General features: G+C 29.9%; 1 protein-coding gene across 1 annotated transcript in view; it reads left to right on the forward strand.

Annotated features, from left to right (window-relative positions):
- Positions 1 to 22564, forward strand: part of LOC105620809 (protein mahjong) — a 110914-nt gene that overhangs the window by 68225 nt on the left and 20125 nt on the right. The gene's annotated exons all lie outside the window — the stretch shown is intronic.

The raw sequence follows: 22564 nt of genomic DNA on the forward strand, positions 1-22564 counted from the left end.
TGGCCTTATACTCGTTTAAATTTGAGACAATCTGTATATAAGATGTCTCCACTAGTCCAGTTAAATATTACCAGGTATATATTATGCGTATGTACAGAGTAACCTATTTTAATCTATCACCATTTCCTTTCCTTTGTATTTTACTAGAAAATGTTTCAGACAAAAGTTATATGGTTTCAAGGGACTCATAAAATGGTTTAATCATTAATATGAGTATCATTTTGGATAGTCGCTTAAAAGTCACATGAAGGTCACCTTCAATTTCTTAAATTAAATCCACTATTTTTCATTACATATTCTTGTAGCTTATCTCGAAAGCTTTCCAAACACTATAATAAAATGTTTTTTCATTAAATATTTGTCGAGTTGTGAGGTTATGATACTGCATTAGCGTTATGCTATGTATCATGGAGGTATGTTGCACAGTTAGATTTACATCTCTTTTGCGTGCGTGCGTGCGTGCGTGTATGCGCGGTTGTGTGTAAAAATTATTTTAAAATAATTAAGTATTTTATTGAAGATGTTCGAAGACACGTCCACTTTGTTAGATACATAAACGCAATCTTTTATGAAAATTGTTATGCACTCTATTGAGAACAGTTCATGTTTCTGAACACGTTGCGAATATGTTGTTGCGTATTTTTGATAGTCGTCGGCTCGGTCTTGTACACTTTTTCTTTAATATATCCCCAAAGAAAAAATCTAATGGTGTCAAGTCCGAAGATATAGGAGGCTACTCCTGAATTTAACTACTTAACCAATCCATTCTCTTCCGAATACATTATTTAAATAGTCCCTAACGTTGCGTGCTCTGTGAACGGGCGCTCCGTTTTGTATATACTATTACATGGGCTGAAAAGTCCCGGGATTTTTAATAAAAACAAGCGTTTTTTGGGCAAAGTTATATTTATTCCTCAACATAATTGCCTTCGAGGGCGATACACTTGGTATAGCGATTTTCCAACATTTCGATGCCCTTTCTGTAGTACGAAACGTCCAAGCCTTCGAAAAAGCCTTCGCCTCGGTTTCCGCGATGACTTCCTCATTCGATGTGAATCTTTTTCCCTGGAGCCGCTTGAGGTTTGGGAACAGATAATAGTCGCTGGAGGCCAAGTCTGGAGAATACAGTGGGTGAGCAATCAATTCGAATCGTAATTGGTCCAATATATTTTTTATATTTGTATTTTTGTATTTGACCATCGCTTTCAAGGACGTGTGTAACGGTACGTTATCGTGATGGTATAGAACGAAGGCGAAAGTAGCGTCACTTAAACGACTGTAGCTTGTAAACGAATGAACGAAATGTCAGGAAACTTCATACATAAACTAGTGACAGATGAACCTCTTGAAATGAATCATGTTCATTTTCTAGTGGCGCCATCTATTGAAAAATTCCGGGACTTTTCAGCCCATATAGTATATTCGAATACGTGTTTGATGATCAACATTTTCTAAAAAAATCAGTAACTGATTTAGAAAAAAATAAATAATTTTGCGCATTAAGGTTTGCTTGAAAGAAATATAGATCAATAACGTAATCTACTAAATCGGCCTACACATTAACAGACCATTGCTATTGTAATTCTTCATTCCGTTGCCAACATGAATCTCTTTCAGAATAATAGTTATGTCTCTTATGATGTCTCTTATTAAATGTGGCTACATCAGAAAGAAGCATATAACGAAAGAATAATCTTGTCTTATTGTTTGGTTTTCAGCCCAAATATAATTTCGCAAAATGCGACTCGCAGTTGATTGCGATACACCATGCTGACATTGAATTTTTCTCGTGGAAGTGTACGGATCCATCTGAACAGTACCAGCGTTTTCACTTCAGGTCCAATCTTTCGACATTTTCTCTTTAAATCATCTTTTTCAGCTCTATTAATCATGTGTTTTATTGTCACTCGCGTTGTCTATCAGAAAATCTCTCAACATATAATCTTTCCGCAGCCTTATAATTGTCTCTAGTCTCACTTACGATATGTGTCATATCAATGATTTCGTGTGACGGATAGTCTGCTATATTACAGAATTGATAAAAAGAACTTTCTACGGACTGAGGAAAATGTTATGGTATCAAGAGGAATCAATGTGATCTCTAAAAAGATCAAAATGAAATAAGTCATCACGGTTTGACTTAATATTTTTCCAAATCGCTGATCGAGTAGTTTCGTTCTTTTTAGTTCTTTTTAGTTTCGTTCTTTTTGTGTGACCATTTTTTTAGAAGTTACATTGATTCCTCTTAATTAAAGATAATATGCTGAGAGATTTCCTAATAGATGGCATCCAACGTGACAATAAAACACATGGTTAATAGAGTTAAAAGAGGTGATTTAAAGAGAAAACATCGAAAGGTTGGATCTGATGAAGTGAAAACACTGGTAATTACTGCTGTTCAGATAGATCCGTACATTTCCACGAGAAAAATTCAACGTCAACATGATGTATCGCAATCAACTATTAGTCGCATTTTGCGAAATTATAAATTACATCCATATCATATTACTTTGATTCAAGCATTCAAAAACGAGGATTTTATCTGTTGCGTAAGATTTTGTAATTGGGCTGAAAACCAAATAAGGCGATTTCAGTTATTTTTTCGTTTTATGCTTTTTTCTAATGAAGTCTTCTAATGAAGTATTTAATAAGAGTGAAGGCAATAACAGACTGTCTATTATTCTGAAGGAAATCCACATTGACAATGGAATGAAGAATTACAATGGCAATGTGCGGGCCGGTATAGTAGGTTATGTTATTAATCCACCATATATTTCTTTCAAACAAATTTTAATGCGCAAAATTATTTAATTTTTTTGCAAAATCAGTTACCGATTCTTTTAAAAAATATTGATCTGTCATTCATCATCATATCAAAATATTGACACGTATTCGAATGTGATTTATGCAAGACGGGGCGCCCGCTCACAGAACATGCGATATCAGGGACTATTTAAATAATGTCTTCGGAAGAGAATGGATTGGTTTAGGTCAGTTAAACTAGTCAAACTCAGAGTGGCCTTCTAGATCTCCGGATTAGATTTTTTTCTCTGGGAATATATTAAAGAAAAAGTGTACTGAGCCAACGATTATTGAAAATATGCAACAACATATTCGTAACGTGTTGAAAAACATAACACCAACTGTTCTCAATAGAGTGCGTAACAATTTTCATAAAAGATTGCGTTTATGTATCCAACAAGGTGAATGTGTCTTCGAACATCTTCAAATTACTTAATTATTTTTAAATATCCCTTTTACACACAACCGCATACACGCGCGCGCGCGCACACACACACACACACACACACACACACACACACATTTACAATATACATATCAGTGTTTTATTTTAATCGCTTCAGGCAAATATCTCGAAAAATATGGAAGAAAAAATGTCGGGTATTAGCATTACTCAAGGTGATCAACCAATGGCTAAAACCTCTTAAATGTTGTTCAAGGTTATGTCCTAGATAACATTTGTCAAAAGCAAAATCATTGGAGATTATTTCTCTTATTTTCCTCTTTATTTTTGCACTAAAAATTTATTTTTATGTTAAAATGAAAATTAAAAGTATTTCCAATGGCTTTGATCTTGACAAATGTTATCCATGATTCTGAACAGCATTTAAGAAGTTTTACTCAAGGTCGGTGTCGGTCGGACACAGTATGCCGGCACATACTGTGTCTTTCAAACTCATAACTCAAAAAGTATGTCATGAAAAAATATTTAATTATAGCGTTTTGAAAAGCTCTTGAGATAAACTATAAGAAAATAAAATAAAAAATAATGCGTTCTATTTAAGAAATTAAAAGTGACTTTTATGTGATCTTCATACAATTCAAGATCAAATTAATGGCACCGTCTTATACTACTTTTGTCTGAAACATTTTTTTCGTATCTTCCATATTTTTCGAGATATTTGCCTGGAGCGATTAAAATAAACCTGTGTATTTACACACACACACACACACACACACACACACACACACACACACACACACACACACACACACACACACACACACACGTGGTTCATATATAAATAATATGTATATACACACATGTGTATATACATATATATGTGTGTATATACATATATATGCTTAGAGTAGTGGACATCTTATATACAGTGTCTCAAATTTAAATATTAGGTGTACAACTTTGCTTCCGCCGTTTTTTTCCGAAATTCGAGGCTTGTAAAAAACTGGTTATACATTTATGATTCAAAGTATTGTCCATCGTTGGCCACTACTTTCTCCCATCTTTCGGGTAGCGTACGAATCCCGCGTCGAAAAAACTGGTCATCTTTTGAGGCTATCCACAAATCGATCCAATTTTTTACTTCTTCATAAGATCGGAAGTGCTGGTCAGCCGTGTGCCATTGATCGAAACAAGTGATAGTCAGAGGGAGCAACATCTGGAGAATACGGCGGGTGGGATAGGACTTCCCATTTCAACGTTTCCAAGTATATCTTGACCACTTTCGCAACATGGGGTCGAGCATTGTCATGCTGCAAAATCTTTATCGTGTCTCTCGTTGTATTGCGGCCGTTTGTCTTTCAATGCTCGGCTTAAACGCATCAATTGCGTTCGATACCAATCGCCTGTGATTGTTTCAGTCGGTTTTAACAGTTCATAATACACTACGCCGAGCTGTCCCACCAAATACAGAGCATGACCTTGGACGTCAAAATTATAGTTCTTGAAGCGTTGAAACTACTCATGACACGTTCTTTCACTAATAGCGGCCTCACCATAAGTATTTGAGAGCATTTGATGAGCCTCAGCCGCAGATTTCTTCATATTGAAGCAAAAAATTAAAACCTCCCGCAAATGACGAGAATTTGGCTCGTAAATTGATATTTTCAATCGAGAATAACTTTATGATGCAGACACAAATCGACTAATGTTTCTATGGGGTTGACAGATGCCCAAGTTTATTGTATGACGTCTATGATCTATTTATTCGACCACCACTTACCGCTAAAGCCATCTATAGGAAAACGACGGCAGCAAAGTTGTACACCTAATATATGTGTCAGGGTGTCCCATTTTAATGTTCCATCCCAAATCACTTTTTTATTTTTGATCTTAGAAAAAAAATATTTCTGACAAAAGTTGTATGGTTTTGAGGGGGGCATAAGATGGTCATCATTAGTTTGACCTTGAATAGTTTGCTTGAAGGTCGTGAAGATTACCTTCAATTTCTTAATGGAACCCTCTACTTTTTATTGCATATTCTTGTAGATCATCTCGAGAGCTTTCGAAAACACTGTAATTAATAATTCATTTTCATTAAGTACTTTCCGAGTTATAAAGCTTGCAAATTACAGCATCGCTCCCCAAGGTGTCCGATCGATGACAAAAACCTCTTAAATGTTGTTTAGGATTATGTTTTAATAACATTTGTTAAGATCAAGATTATTGAGATTGTTCCTCTTTTTTTTCATTTTGACATAAAAATGAATTCTTGTTGTAAAAAGGAAAATAAGAGGAACAACCTCCAATGTCCTTGAGCTTAACGAATGTTATCAGGACTATAATCAGGAATAATAAATATTACTCAGGTCATGATCCTAAACAACATTTAAGATTTTCCATCCATATGTGAATTAGAACTAGAAGTAAATTACTTCGATAACTTACACAAGCGTAGACTATAATTAATTTTTATTGTTATTTTAATTCCTTTAATTTTATGACAAGAAATTATTGCTATATTATTTATTTTAACTTTTTTAATTTTATGACTATGAATTATTAATATATTATTTATACGGCATACTAAAGATGGTCTGATATAGGCCGAAACGTTTATGAATTTGTATTGTTAACGTAAGAATTTTAAAATAAGACATTCGCGAGAAACATCCTGCGGCTGAATGCTCCTTGTATTTTTGTAATTTGCGAGCCCTTTTGTAAATTAATTAAATTTATAAATTTTTTTCTAAGATCAAAAATAAAAAAGTTGGGATTGGATATTAAAATGGGATACCCTGTATATATAGGATTAGATAAAAAGTCTTTTTACAAGTAGGAAGATTTTTTTAGCGACTCATATATCTATCTTAAAAAAAAATTTGCCATCATTTGATAGAGCTTTAAGAATCACCACTTTCAGCTTTAAGAATTTGTGTTTTTAATTGCAATGATTTTTAATAGAATTACGAGCAATAGTCAGAATGTTTCTTTTTATTTAATCCGCAAATAACTCAGGAACAAAAAATCATAGGAACATTTTTAAAAAACGATTTTGTGGGAAAAGCTTCAAGCTTTCACGATAGATTGTTAAAAATTGCTCAAATTTTTTAGGGGGCACGCTATAGACCTAGTGAAAAGTGAAAAGAAAATTTTTCATTTTTTCAGCTCGTAGTTTTTTATATGTAAAAATTACAAAACTGATATAAATTCGAAATATATAATAATCATTCGACAGTAGAGATCTCAAACTTTAAAACTCTTTTTTTTTAATTTAAAGTTTAATCATTTTTAACGAAGATTGACAGAGAAAGGTCTTTTTACAAACTTGTAAAGGAACTTTTTTTTTAACTCAATATTAGGAAATGCACCATCCTTATCTTTGAAGAAAAAATTTTTTTCGAACTTTTCTCGCGACACCTCTCAACATGATTTCAATCCACAAAAAATAATTCTTGTAAAATTTAACTCGGACAACGGGAACCGTGCGTTAAACATTTGAGTTTTCTATATTACACTATCAACATTGGTTATTAAAATATTTTCTGCAAAATCGGAAATTTTTTTTTAACATGTTTAACATGTCTTGCTTTTCTGCATTTAAGACCTTATACATCTCATTTACATAATACAATTTAGTTAGATTAAGTGAATTGTTAATGATTAAGAGATAAAAATTAATATTTTAATATACATATATGCCGCCAATATACATATATGCCGCTGTCCTTTTCTGATATTTGATTTTTCTTTTTAGAGCACCATTTAAAATTGTTTCAATGTATACATAATATATAGATAAATAATACTCGCGTTAATTTAATATAATAAAAATGGTACCGATTTACAAATGAAATTCTGTTTAAAAAGATATACTTTTTTGATTCCTTCATCGATTGTTTTTCATAATTTATATATTATAAACAAGATAATTAATAGGCTCTAAAGAAAAATCTAAAAAATAATAAATAAAATGCCAATTTGAGAATTTTTTGATTCCTTCATCGATTGTTTTTCATAATTTATATATTATAAACAAGATAATTAATAGGCTCTAAAGAAAAATCTAAAAAATAATAAATAAAATGCCAATTTGAGCCAATATTGGTTATTCGTGTGTATTTTATATCATTCAAAGTGAATATTAAAACGTATGTTTCGACCTATGGTTAAGATCTTTTTCAGTACAAAGAAATTTACTTAAACTATTAATTACAAAATTACATAATGATAGCACATATGAGTATAAACTACTAACGTAATAAAATACGAAAAAAAAACTGTAGTAGTAATATCTGAGTTAATCTTGGTCATCAAATTATTAAGTTTATTAAAAAAGAAAGAGATTTTTTTATTTTGAATCAAAAGGAGTTAAAAAATATTTTAAATTGCTAATATGAAGTTATTCGTAAAAAATATGGTAAAATAAACATGACTGTCAAGAACTATACTTTCTATAAGATTTGTTGTACATGTTCCATTAGACTGTTCCATTTACTATGCAATTACGAATAAAGTAAAAAGTTATAATATAAATAATAGTTCAAATCAAACTTTATTTCATTTACATGAAACAAAATTAAGAGTTATTAGATACAACATAACTGTTTGATAGAAAAAATGAAAATTAAGAGAAATAGTGGACAACAGAACATGTACTTACAAAGACAATAAGTATAAATAATAATAAATAATCAAGAATAAACGATATAAATTGGAAACATTACGTCTCTGAAAATAGATCTATATATAATGGATTGAGAGAAAGTGTATCGTTTTGTAGATTTAGACCTAATTTTTATTTTTATCATCTCTGATAATAATCTTTTATGTAAAATTTGCTCTTTGTCTAAAATATATATATATCTATTATTCCAATCAAATTCATGAAATAAGTCTATGATGTTGTGTAATAACCGAATGTTGGGTCGTGTTTCTGTTAATATAATTCCTATGTTCACTTATGCATTTTAAGACATCTGCTTGTTGTCCAACATATGATGCACAGTCTCTTTACAGTAAATCTTATATACTACATTAGATTAGATTTGAGAAGATTGAGGTATCACATCTTTCTGGACTTTGATAAATTTATTGAGCTTATTTTACACTGTTAACTAATACAAAAATATGTAAACTTAGTTATAAAATTAATTTTTTTATTGTAATTTCAAATAATGACATAGCTAGATGGTGAGAATGAAGCTAATAACCGATTACAACAGTATTACAAAGGAGTATCAGAAACAATTTTTATTAAGAGTTGTTAGACTATTTCAAATAGGTGCTAAAAGAAGATCGGATGCTAAAAAAATCTTTTCGATATCATTACAGTTAAAAAATTAATTTCAACTAAATTAATATATTTTCATTATAATTATTGTTGTTATAATATATAAATTATGAAAAGTAATCAATGAAGAAATTTTAAAAAATATATATATTTTTTAATCAGAATTTCATTTGTTAGTTGATCATTCTTATTCTATTGATCTAAAACTTTACAAGTATTTTTCTATTAATTCAAAATATTATTATTTATCTATTAATTCAAAAAATATAATCTCGATAAGAATTTTCCAAATTCAAAAGCAATAGTAGAATCCAACAGCGCGAATGATAGTACGGCATGCTAATCAGTAAAAATAATAAAGTAAGAATACTTATTATTCTTTGAGTTACAATATAAGGCTCCTTAAGATAAACTCAATGTAAATGTATGATATAATAAGGATGCTAATGTGAGCCGACACTATTATTTGTTTGTAACAATGGATTCATGCCTTGAAGAATTGATGGGGATATGTCAAAATTAGTTTATTTCGTTATGTGTAATCGTTGGTTATTTTATGTTTTGTATTATGTTGATTAATTGATTTCTAATTTGATTGCCAGTTTTTCCGTCGAGCTTATATATGTTTTTTTCTATATTTTTTATAAATTCTATTGTCATTTATTCCTTATCCATTGTTATTTGGAAGGTTGAAATCATGTTCTAATTATAATAATTTTATGTCTTTAGAAATATCCGTATGCTCAGATTGATAACTCAGATTGATCACTTAGACAACGATTATCCATTAGAATTTATTTTCGGAACAAATAACAGTCGTTTAAAACTTCACAGTACAGCAAATAATAGAATGAATAAATATAGACGAAACTAATAAAAAGAAAGATTTTGTTCCTTATCTGAACCAAATTTGGAAAAATTCGATAAAATAGTAAAGAATTATGAATTTAATATTGTGTTCAAACTTAATAATTCTCTATGCAAATTCATAAAAACTGATAAAAATTGATAAAATGTTTAACAAAAACGTAGTTAATAAAATTAATTAGTAATTAATAAAAAACGTAGTTAATAAAAAAATGTAGAGATTTTGATGTAATTTATATATGACGAAAAGAAAGTTAGAAACAAGAGGGACATACCACCTTGATCAAAAAGTTCTCGGAATTACCACCAGGTGATGCTCTGAGTCAGCTGATTTGAGTTCTGTTTTTTTTTTTTGGTTAGGTTGCCACATCTATCATTGACATTCCCACCAAATTTTATCACCATAGCTTGACATTTGCTTGACATAGCTTGATATAAAAGTTATGCCGTCTTGAGTACATCTACCTCTGCACGTATTTTCGATTTTTTACAGTTTTAAAAATGGAGTTGAATTTGCAACAACGAGTTTGTATTAAATTTTGCGTTAAAAATGGATTCAATGATGTGAAAACCTTGGAAATGTTGGGAAACTATTTCGGCAGTGATACTCTAAAGAAAACAGCCGTTTATAAGGCATGAAAAAACCATTAGGAACGCGTTTTAATAGCCGAATGGAGGTAATGGAAAAATCGAAGACGGCTCTGATGGTTGTATCGACAATAGAGTTCCAGAAATGTTTCGAGAGCTGGATCAAGCGCTGGCATAAGTGCGTTGCAGTCGATGGAGAGTACTTTGAAGGGGACAATATCAGTTTTGATAAATAAAACTTGTATTTTGAATTTTCTGAATGAATTCCGGGAACTTTTTGATCAAGATATCTGATATCAAAAAACCTCAAGAAATCTACCAGTCTCAGAACTATAATCACGAGTTTCAATGGGATAATTTTACAATTTTAGAATCAGCCTATCAAAAAAGATTAATTTCCGAAATGAATTAAAAACAGCACTACGACCTCAAATAAAATGACAGAAAGAGAATTAGCTAAAAATTATCTCCCCATTCTAGAACAATTAAGTCGATGATTAGTATTTCCCTCTCTCTAATAAATAGCTATAATATATATTAACTTTTACCACAATCGCACACAATAGTCGAAAAATGTAATACATCTAAACATTCACCAACGGCAATATTTTTCAATCATCAATCATATTATAAATTAAGAAAAATTAAATTGTTGCAAGATGATCACGTTCATTATATAGGTATATATAATAATAAAAAAACTTATGTTTATCTGTAATATATATTTTTAATTATTTACATTCTTGTATTTTCATTAATTTTTACTCACGATTTTTATTTTACTTATTTATAATTTTATTTATTGGAAGTACAAATAAGTTTCCGCTGTTTGCAAAAGACGGCGTCACTAATAAACTATAGTTAAAATTGTTTGATGTAAAACGACATATCGTAAAATTGGACATTCGGAAACACTTTGAAATATTAGCGATTTTGTATCAGCATCATATGTTTTTTTTTTGTCGAGTTTTGAGCCGAATAAGCGTCATTTGCGGGAACTTTTCATTTACTTTTTTAATTTGAAGAAATCTGCAGCTGAGGCTTATAGATTGCTTGTAGAAGTACTTAAGGCAGCATCATCATATACTTCTGAGAGAAGTTATCGTGAGTGGTTTCAAAAGTTTAAGAACGGTGAATTTGACGTCAAAGACAAAGAACGTAGCGGAAGGCCGAAAGTGTACGAAGACGCGGAATTGGAAGCATTATTAGATAAAGATTCGTGCCAAACGCAAAAAGAACTTGCACTTACATTAGGAGTGACTCAACAAACAATTTCATATCGTTTGAAATCATTGGGAATGATTCAAAAGCAAGGGAATTGGATTCCATATGAACTGAAGCCGAGAAATTGAATGCTGATTTTTCACATGTGAAATGCAACTTGTCAGGCATAAACGAAAGAGTTTTTTGCATCGTATAGTCACTGGTGATGAAAAATGAATCCACTACGATAACCAAAGAAAAGGAAATCATGGGGACCATGCTTCAACATCGACAGCCAAGCCTAATATTCATGGAAAAAAACTCATGCGTATTTGGTGAGATCAGCTTGGTGTCGTGTATTATGAGTTGCTCAAATCGAACGAGACCATTACTGGGGCTCTCTACTGAATTGATGAGATTGAGCCGAGCACTCAAGGAAAAACGCGCCCACTACTACTTCAGGCATGACAAAATTATTCTCCTGCATGATAATGCTCGACCACATATTGCGGCGTCGATCAAAACCTACTTAGAAACACTCAAATGGGAAGTTTTATCCCACCCGCCGTATTCTCCAGACATTGCTCCTTCCGACTACCACTTGTTTCGATCGATGACGCATGGCCTATCTGAGCAGCACTTCATATGAAGATACCAAAAATTATATCGATGGCCTTTGGATAGCCTCAAAAGATGAAGCGTTCTTCCGACGCAGTATCCACATGCTACCAGAAAGATGGGAAAAAGTAGTGACTAGCGATGGCCATTACTTTGAATAAAATATTATGTATCGTTCTTTCACAATAAATACTTAATTTTTGATTAAAAACGGCGGAAACTTATTTGTACTCTCAATAATTATTCATATTTCTGTAATTTATTTTTATTCGTATAATTTTTATTTTATTATTTTATAAAGAAGACATCAATATTTTGAGTGAACTTCCGAAAACGTCAAACGTCCGATTTTTATGAATTTTGGCAGAAACACTCTAAATGACGTCAAATGAGTGCCCTTAAATAGATTTTGACCAACAAAAAGATTTAATGTCAAAAATATTTGAATGAAGTTACTTATTCTTAGAAGTTTGTACTTATTTTTTATTTTTAGTATATTACACGTTTATCTCGGTTTATATAAAAGATGAATTATATTTATATAAAAGATGGAGGAGAGATTCGAGACGCTCGACTTTCCACGCGAAATGAGTTTCATTTATAGACATAGTATCTCTAGACCGAACATTGTCAGAAATTTGAAGAGTAGGGATAGTCCTCATTTAGAAAAGGACGCATTCACCTAGCCCAGAGAGAATCGAGGGAGAGCGGATCTAAAAGCCATTATTTCTAGTGCACCGTTAAGGTGAGTAGAAGATGGTAAGAGCGTAATGGAACATGCGGTGCTGCACACACTAGTACCGCAGTAGTATTGTGTGTATGACATATATGTACATACACATACATGCACATTTGCGGAAGTTGCACTACAAATGATGGAACCAATCACAGAAGAGAAACACTCTCTGCTCCACTCTCTCTTGATTTTCTCTGACTTAGCCCAAGTGCGTTCTCTTTCGTTTCGCGCATGCATATAAAGTATATCACTGAGAGAAGAGATCGAAAGAGAGAACGAGAAACTGAAATGTAACAGCTTACTTAGTCAGATCGGCGAAGATAGTTTCGTTCTATGAAAGTCTTACGACGAGCGCGAACCGAGATGGACGTGTTTCGTCTCGCATGCACAATGACACACATACACACACACACACACACACGCGCGCGCGCGCGCATACGCACAGATCATTCCACTCCAAATCGATGGCCTTTGTCATGGTCCTTCACAGTTTCTTACTGATTTTTTAAATATATTCCTCGTATTAATATGTACTCATACAGTTATTTTTTTAGATTTTTATCTTCATTAGTTTCCTAGATATGAATTTTTTAATATTTTCAATTTATTTTATTTTGTAAACGTTTAGTTGAACATAGCTTCTATTAAATTATTGAAAAATAAAAAATAATCCCATATCAAATTGTTTTCTATTACGAAGAAGATGTGAAAAAAAACTTTAAGTTTCTGTTTCTCGAAAAATCTGATTGAAATAAATAAAATTGATTTTGTCAAGATCGACATTTTTAATTTTTATAAAAAAATTCTCCAATATTCTTAGTAGAAATAAAAAGAATTTGAGTCGTATTTGATTATGATTAAAATTTTCGTTCCATTTTATTTAATTTTTCAAAATATTAAATCTATTACTTATTACAATTTTGTATTTTAATATTTTGAAAAATTAATGTTAATAGATTTTTAATCTGCTGATGATTACATAAATCATATTATTTCATAACAATACTAAAGAATATATTTTTAATTTTACAATTATTTAGAGAATAAGGATTTATAAGAATATTATTTAAATAAAATAAGGTCTTTTAGAATATGTGAAGAAAGGACCTGTACTAATCTTATGTAAAATGAATCCCAGTCAAATTGAAATTTTACTATAATGTAGATTATGATGTCCTGATCAAAAGTCCTTATGGGCACAAGGTCTACAAATGAACAGTTTTTGAGATAAGTTGGATGTCAAATTAGAAATTCCAATATTCGATTTTCAATATCTCGAAAGTGTCTATTTTTGGACCTTGTGTCCATGAAGATTTTTAATCAGGACATCATGATCTGCATTATAATAAAATTTCAGCCAATTCGATTCCATTTTACATAAGATTAGTGCGGAGTCCTTTATTAATAAAAAATAATTTTTATACAGAGTTTGATAAATAACGATAAAATTCTCGCATAGGAATAGAGCAGACTAAACTGAGGCCTGTAACATTTTACAATTTTTACAATAATCAACAAGATATTAATTACTAAAAATCGCTGAATATTGTTTTTCAATATTTTTTTATTCAAGTATTATCAACTTTATAGAAAACCAGCAAGTGACGAAAATTGTTTATTTTCTTTTCTTAAAGTATCGAGAATTTTTTCAAAATATTTTAGTGCCGTTTTCTTATATTGGTAAAAATAGTTGCCAATAAGAAAATGCAGCACAAAAAATTAACACAAAATTCTTAGAGCTTTATGAGAAGAAAATAAACAATTTTTGTTTCTTACTGTTTTTCTGTAAAGTTGATAATACTTGAGTAAAAAATTATTGAAAATATTCGGTAATTTTTTTGATATCTTATTAATCTTGTTAATAATTGATATTTTGTTAACTATTGCGAAAGTTGGAAAATGGTAGAGGACTTTTCGACTCAGTTTAGTCGCTCATCTAATCAGTTTTATCGTATTTAATAAACACCTGTATAAAGATTTTATATAAAGATCTCTTTTTCATTCTGAGTTATTTTTATTTTTCATTTTTTTTCACTCTTATACATCCTGTAATCCAAAAAGTTTGACAATTTTTTTACAATAAATATATCATTTTTTGAGAAATAATATTGTGAATTTCTTCAATCTCAGGTACAATTTTTTTGCTCTTTCGAGTCGCAAGATATTTCTTTGTTATATTCTTCCGTTAATGAGAATTTTACTACAATATTTGGCAAATTCATTGAATCTCACGAACAATTCATGTGGAGCAGTTATCTGGCGATCAGATGAGCATTGAAGGCTTGCACGAGTAGTTATCAGTAAATATCGTAATAAAGTTCTCATTAACGGAAGAATATAACATAGCAAAGGAATATCTTACTAACTTGAAAGAGCAAAGCCTATTTGAGACTCAAAAAATTCATAATATTCCTAAAAAAAATGGTGTATTGTAAAAAAAATTTTCAAATTCTTTGGATTATAGAACGTACAAGAGTGAGAAAAAAAATGAAAAATAAAAAGGATTTTTTATGGAATGTTTTATGGAATATTTATATAAAATCTTTATATAAAAATAATCTTTATTAATTTTCTTCACATATTTTAAAAGATGTTATTTTATTCAAATAATATTCTTATAAATCCTTATTTTCTAAATAATTGTGAAATAATATATTCTCTAATGTCCTTATTTCCTAAATAATTGTGAAAAAATATATTCTCTAGTATCGTTATGAAATAATACGATTTTATGTAACTCATCAACAAAAATCTATTAAAAATCTATTAACATAATAAATAAAAAAATATTAAAAAATTAAAAAAATTAAAAAAATTAAAAAAAATAGAATGAAAATTTTGACCACAGTCAAATGCGGTTTAAATTTTTTATATTTCTACTACATTGAAGAATTTTTTTATAAAAATTCAAAATGTTGACGAAAATCGACTTAATTTATTTTAATCAGATTTTTCGAGTAGAAACAAAGTTTGAAGTTTTTTCCATATTTTTTTCCTAATAAAATTAATAAATTAATAAAAAAATTAATAAAAAAATTGAAACAGGTCGGTAACGAAAGCCGTCGATTTGCCATAGAATGGCTCATATATACAAAGTATATTAGGTATATTAGGCTGACACGAAAAAAATTTTTTTTTATTGGTCTCAGCTCAAAAGCTTCCATTTCATATCAAAAGAACATCTCTAAATTTTTATCAAAAAATATTAAGATTTTAGAGTCGCTAGTAAACGATTTTTAAGTCAAAGTTTTGATTTTCTTTAATATATATTTAATTTGATTCAAAAATGACTTAATTCGGATTTTAAATATGGTACTATATTTTTTTGGTCGCTGAACACGATGCAATAATTCATTTAGTTTTACGATATACATATAGATTATGATATAAATATAGTCTGATTAATGTGAAAAAATGACCAAACCAGTTTAAATTCGATTCTAATAAGGTTCCAAACGTTCAAATGGGTCGTTTCTTCCTTCAAATTGTAGGTGTTCACCCAGAACAAAATCCAATTGAAATTTTCCCGAGACCTTCTGTAAGGCCTTTAAAAATTGCGTTTAAATGGATTATAAAATGTTTTTAAGGAACATATTTTTATTTATAGAAACAAATTTTATTCATAGAAACAAATTTTTTTACAAGTTCTAAAGTATATCGCTTTGTGGTTTTGATATTCTCAAATCAAATGCCTCAATTTGACAATAAAAAAGTCTTTATTAGGTAATAAAATGAGTATATAATACAAAAAAAATATAATTTAATTAGTTGAAATAAATTACAATTTTCAAATATGAACAAAATTTATTTCAAATATGAACAAAAATAGCAATGGAGTTTCAATGGAATCATAATTGATGATTTTGTTATACGCTCCGACATTAATTATGTGTACGTAATGTACAAATAGATTCCGTATAGAAGCAATAATAATTTCTTAATAAAAATGTCATTGCATATTTGTATATTACGATAATCTTGAAATTACTGAAAGGGTCCTGAAACACCTCTTGTTATATCGTCATGATGATATATCGTCTGATCGTGCGAAATATTAGCTCCGTGATTAATAAACTTTAATCACTATTAATTTAAAAACTATTATAGCTTCGACATTTTTGTATTAAAATTTTCGTCTTAGAAAGAATCCGTTCAAAGAAGCCATTTCTTAAAAGGATGAGCGTGAGTTGTGGGATATCTTATGTATATTCATTCTCTGTCAAAAAAGTCGTCCCTCTGTCCAAAATTTAGCTCAACCGAAAAATTTCTGTCTATGCTCAAATTATAGGTACACACGTCTACTTTCTTTAGCACTCTGGCCTTTTTAGAAATTTAATATTGTAGACGCAATATGATGACTATAGTTCATGAAGTACTGATTAAGAACTCATAAATCGTCATTCATTATCAGATGGGCCAAAATTCATCCAATTTTTATGATCATCGGTATCTAACTGTTTTCTGAATCTCAAAGAGATGAAAAATATACAAGATTTCCAAAATTCAAAATGATGGATTTAATATGGCGGGATGGATTTAATTTGATTTCATAAAAATCGGTAACTGGGGGTTCTTTGTGTCGCTGATCATGAATCCTTATCCGAATTTACAAAATTCAAAAAAGCGGATCCAATATGGCCAATCAAAATACCGACAATTGATTCGGTTGCCCAATAAATCCATATATAAATCCATATAATTTTTCTGATCGCCGTCAGAATGGCAGATCCAATAAGGCGACCAAAAAATTTTAAAATATCTTGACTTCAAATAAAGATCGATGAATTTTTAAGGTTTAAATTAGCTGTGAGTGAATTAGTTCTGTAAATCGAAATAACGGATCTAACATTTATATACGTTAAAACATTTTATTCATTTATCTTAGAACTTAGATTTTGGAAAATATTTTTTATGTCATTTATTCATTTATTCATAAAATGTATTATTTTAATATTAAGAAATGTTGAATATTATTAATACAAAATATTCAAATAACTGAGGAATAGATTTTCGAAATGTGTTATCCAAAATTTATAATTTTTAGAAAACGAGAAAAAATCACATTGAAAACTAGCTGAAAATATTGTCAATCAGTAGGATGTGAAATGTTTAAAAAATGCTTAAATGTTAAAAATTGCTAAGAACGTTAAACAAATGTGTTTTTAGCCATTTTTATTCAATTGATATTTAACATTTCCTAGTGTTAAAATAATAATTTATGAACAAATGAACAAATAACATAAAAATAATGTTTTCTAAAATGTAAATTCTAAGATAATTGAAACAAGTTAATTTAACATATTATCTATAAATATTAAATGTTGAATCCGTTATTTTAATTTACAGAAATCTTAGAACTGATTCGTAATCAGCATCTTAAAAATTCTCCGATCCTGATATGAATTAAAGCATTTGAAAAATTTTGTGTCGCCATATTGGATTTTTCTGCGAAAAATTCCGGATTTACAAGGTAACACAGTCAATTGTCAGTACATTGATTAGTCATTGGATCCACCATTTTGAATTCTATAGAATCCGGATACGAATTTATAATTAGCGATCCAAAGAACTCCCGATTACCGATTTTCATATAAATGAAGAGAATTTTTCAAATTGTCCGCCATATTGAATCCATCATTTTAATTAGAAAATCTGACTGCAGATTCTTTTTTCCTCTTTTACAGATTCGAAAATCCTTTTCCAAGATTGAAGATACGCATTAATACGTGTCTGTGAAATGGAATTTTTATTATTTATGAGAACAACAAAAAATTTTGATTAAGATTTTAATTTCGAAATTTTTTTGTTCTCAGCATAAACTCCACCTTACATACATATATTAATGCTTTAATACTGGAAAAGGATTTTTGAATCTGTAAAAATAAATAGATCTGTAGATAGTTATGAATCTTAAGACAACTGATACACGTTGATGAAATACAATCATCACAATAACATCAAATAAAGTAATTTTCCATTACGAGTTCTTTCCCTCAAAGCGTGGGAAGAAACATTTTCTTCCCGGATTCTTTCCCTCCCTCGCAACACTAGATTCAAGCGTTCTCAATCAGTAGTTTGTGACTGTAATCATCATGTTAGGCTCACCATATTAAATTTCTAAAAAGGCCGAAGTGCTAAAGAAAGCAAACATGTGTATCTATAATTTGAACTCAGAAAAAAATTTTTTATTGAGCTGAATTTTGGACAGAGGATGGCTTTTTTGACAGAAAATGCTCTCATATATACATAAAGAATACTTCAAACAACTCGTACTACGCATTTAAAACCAAGGTAAATGATTCTTATAAAAAAATCCAAAAAATTTTAAGTAAATTGAGTACGCATATTATCGAATATTTTTAATTTTAGAGAATAGTTTTGACCGGAAATGGATTATCCAAACTGGAAGTCCAAATTTTTTAAATGAAATATGATAATTTTTATTGTAGATTTAGATTTTATGCGAAAAATATAAACTCATTTAAATCTTTCTTTTTTCTTTTTTTTCTTTTTTTTCTTTTTTTTCAAAAATGTCTTTAAAAATGAATGGGTTCGTGCATGCAATATGCAGCACGATAGTGCCTCGGTATGTGTATAAACAGTAGATTGACAAGGAAAAAAAATTTTTTTTAATCGGGCTTTCAGCTCAAGCTTTCATTTCATGCTAAAAGGACTCCTAAATTTTTGTTAAAAAATATTAAAATTTAGAGGTAGCTAGTGAATGATTTTTAAATCAGTTTCGATTTTCCTTAATGTATGTGTATGTTTGATTTGATAAGCAAAACTGGCTTAATCCGAATTTTAAATGTGGTACTGTACGTTTCTTTTTTTTATTGTTATTTGTGTATATTGAACACAATGCAATAATTTATTTAGTTCTACGATACGCTTTAAGAAATACAGCTCGACTAATATGAAAAATGACCAAATTTCGAGTTCAAAATTGATTTTAGCAAAGTTCCAAGCGTTCAAATGAGTCGTTACTTTCCTCAAATTATAGATCTGTTTACCCAGAACAAGATCTAGTTCGAATTTTTCTGGACCTTCTACAAGGCTAGTTAAATGCAACTTTTAAAGGTCCTGTAGGAAGTCCCTTGCTAAAATCGATCTTGAACTCGAAATTTGATTATTTTTAATTGGGCTGTATTTTCTAAGGTTGTATATCGTAGAATCTAAATGAATTATTGTATCGTGTTCAGCGACCAAAAAACATACAATATCACATTTAAAATTCGGATTATATTATTTTTGCATCGAATTAAACATGTATTAAGGAAAATTGAAACATTGATTTAAAAATTGTTTATTAATGACCTCTAAATCTTAATATTTTTGGATAAAGATTTTGGGTTTTTTTTTGGCTTCCATGAAATGGAAGCTTTTGAGCCAAGAGGCCGACTAAAAAAAAATTTTTTTCTTGTCAGTCTAATACACAGGATATCCTAAACATGAGGCGATATTCATAATCGGTTCTTATTTCAAGATCGTCTTAAATAATGTCTTAAGATGCTAATGCAGATTTCTGATTGGTTCGTAACATCTCAAGACTGAACTTAAGACGGTCTTGAATATAAGATCTGACTATGAATACCCGATCTTAGTGTAATATAATAGCAAATTTCTGAGATAATTCGAAACGAAAATTGTAATATAAAAATGTAGAGGCTGCAATAATTTTTATTGAAAATGATTTAATATTAGCTAATTAAACTGTCCGAAATTCGTGCACTCAGGCATGGTATTTTACAGTAGTGAAGATGTTTAGAAGAATTGAAGAGAATAGAACTAAGGAAATATTCTATTATAAAGGGCGTTTTTTTACATTGTTTTTCGAATTTTTTGTTAAATATCAATGTAAATTTTTACAAAGAACTTTTTACAGTTGTATTTATTTCAACAATATTTGAATTTTTTCGAAGCGAAAATTTTGATATATAAAGGCTATCCTCGATCCAAAGGCTGGAAAAAAATAATTATCTTAATATTTATCATTTCTTCTTATTTGAAACAAAGATGTTTCTTCAAGATGTTTCTTAATCAATATGAGTGTGGTTATGATTATGGAACTATGAGAAAAACTAAAATATGAAAATTATTAAAATGACAGCACTAAGTTAAATCTGTGATTTTACGTTTTTTTTTATCCTTTGAAGAGTTGTAAAAATCGAAAAAAATTTTTCTTCCATCTAATCGTGATATCAATGATAATGATATGTCTGCACACGCAAGTTGGACGCGATCGGCCAGAATTGAAGATATTCATCAAACAGTTTCAAAATACATGATTTCGAAAAAAATGTATTTCAAGTTTTTCATATCGATTTCATGAAAATAATATTGCTTACAGTTAATCTGCCAGTCCAAGATCTCTTTATTCTTCTCAAGAAAGTCCTACAGTGCGGATTTTTTTTCCTAGCTTGTTCTCGAATTTTTTCGTAGGCGTAACTCGACTTTCGCTCTGAACGATCAATCTGGTTTCTTTTTCGGCAGTATACTGATTTCTTTTGAATCTCCTCCATTTGCCGTAAATCTCGAAATTTGGATTTTCTCTCTTTCCTTTTCTATCTATTTTCATTATTATTCGATCGATATTGTGTTCAGCTATATAAGTAAATATACTTTTGCTATGCGCTTGCTTCCGCTCTGTTCATTACTCGAAGTACTGATATTTATATACAAAACATAAATAAATTTCTCTTAGAATTATCCTAAAAGTATGTTCTTGAAGGACTCTAAATAACTTGCAACGCTACAGAATTATTATTCGGCGTACAATAATAGTCTAACAATAATAGTCTAACAGCCCTAATTCAATACCTGTGCGCTGTTCACTTTGAGGCACTATAACTTCTTTAATTTTGTAAATATGACAAATTTCTTCTATAAACACAATTTCAATGACATGTAATTTAAGAAAAAAAATCGATTTTTAAACTTCTACATTAGAACACCTCCTTAATGCTTGAAAATATTTCCTGTAGAATCAAAGAAAATTCTTTTAGTTTTCTTTTATTACATGAGAAATGAAAGCAATAATTATTTTGTTAATTTCTCATATTTTAAGCAATATGATATGGAAGAAGATCAAAGAGTCGGTACTCAGTTGAGTACAATTGATTCTTATTATTTAAGATTGTCTTAATTACAGTTAAGATATTGTAAATTAATTATAATCGTATTGACATCTTAAAACGTTACTTATGAATACCATCCAAAAACTAATAACGAATTTGATTGGGCGCATTAAAGCCGTATCATACATAAAATAACGTAAAGATTTATACATAAACATAGAAATCGATTCAATTCTGAAATATTCAATAAAATTTCAATAAATTTTATTATACTATTAGTAAAATATGTACTTTATAATTCAAAACATTTGCATTTCATTTTTATATTGTAAATTAAATCAACGGCTTTAATATGCACTTAGTTCTTCCAATCACGAATTCATCATAAGTACGCGTTTATTTTAGTATAACGTATCACGCATATATAGTATCTTACACTCCATATGCAGAAAACACCCTGTATAGGTACCTGTATAGGTACACCCAGATGTATAAGCTTAAATCCGCTGTTTTTTAGTCAGAAAAACACATTTTTTTTCCTAGGAAGTAAAAACAAATTTATTCAAAGTACTTGCTCTCATTAACTATACATTTTTCCCATCTTTCGAGCAATTTGTACCACGCCAAAAAAATTCCTCATCTTTCGAGGCAAACCACTCATCAAGTCATTTTCGGACATCTTCGTAAGAATCGAAGTGCCGCTCAGCGAGCGCGTGGCCCATCGACGAAAACAGATGATAGTCAGAAGGTGCCAGATCTGGTGAGTAAGCGGGATGGTGTAGCACTTCCCAGTTGAGTGTCTCCAAGTAGTTTTGGACCATTGTTGACGTGTGCGATGGTGCATTGTCGTGGAGGAAAATCAGCTTGTCATGTCTTTTCCGATAATGCTGCCTTTTATCACGCAGAGCATGATGCAATTGATAAGTTGTTGGTGATAGCGGTGAGCATTAACAGTTTCAACAAGTTTTAACAGCTCGTAATAG

This window comes from Atta cephalotes (assembly GCF_000143395.1).
Source record: "Atta cephalotes unplaced genomic scaffold scaffold00029, whole genome shotgun sequence".
In the NCBI taxonomy this organism is placed as follows: Eukaryota; Metazoa; Arthropoda; class Insecta; order Hymenoptera; family Formicidae; genus Atta; species Atta cephalotes.